This window comes from Haliaeetus leucocephalus, unplaced genomic scaffold, assembly GCF_000737465.1.
Source record: "Haliaeetus leucocephalus isolate CR32 unplaced genomic scaffold, Haliaeetus_leucocephalus-4.0 Scaffold944, whole genome shotgun sequence".
NCBI lineage: Eukaryota > Metazoa > Chordata > Aves > Accipitriformes > Accipitridae > Haliaeetus > Haliaeetus leucocephalus.
Genome location: NW_010973380.1, coordinates 3,476,455 through 3,477,086, shown reverse-complemented (window position 1 = coordinate 3,477,086; position 632 = coordinate 3,476,455).

The window sequence follows — 632 nt, the reverse complement described above, 5'->3', positions numbered from 1 at the left end:
ACACACCAAAAAAAAAAGATGCCGTACACTCTCAGCCAGCCTTGGCACTGTCCGGCAGTGGCGGGGACCTTCGGATGACCACGGCTTCTTCTGCTGCAGGGACTGCAACCTAATTCAGACAACGTTGGCCACACAGTATCACCAGGAAAGCAGGATTTCACGGCTCCCCTACCCAGTCCACACCATTTTGCTGTCAACTTTGGAAAGTAATTAAAAGTATTTAAATTCTGACTTAATAAAGTGCAATGAAAAACCAAGAGATATCCACCCCGAACCAAAACCCTTCATGCCAAGAACGTTAATCATATGCAGTTAATCCCAAACGGCAGAGTTGTAACAATAAACTTTTCAATATCAAAATCAACATATCTTCATGTTCCCTGTACCCGTTCTCCTAGTTAAATGCGCTGCTCCAGCGTTACGATGCTGTAAAACGCCTGCCATAAAAGACAAGGTACAAAGCAGCTGAGATAAGGCTGCGCTGTTGAACTCCTCTCCCCGCGCACCTCGTACCGGCGATACACCGCAGGTACGACCAGCTGCGGCCTCAGCCCTTCCCCGAGCGGTGTGAAACGCGGCGGGAAGGGGCTGCGGCCGCCGGCGGGGGGGGATTGTTTGGGAGACCCGGGGGG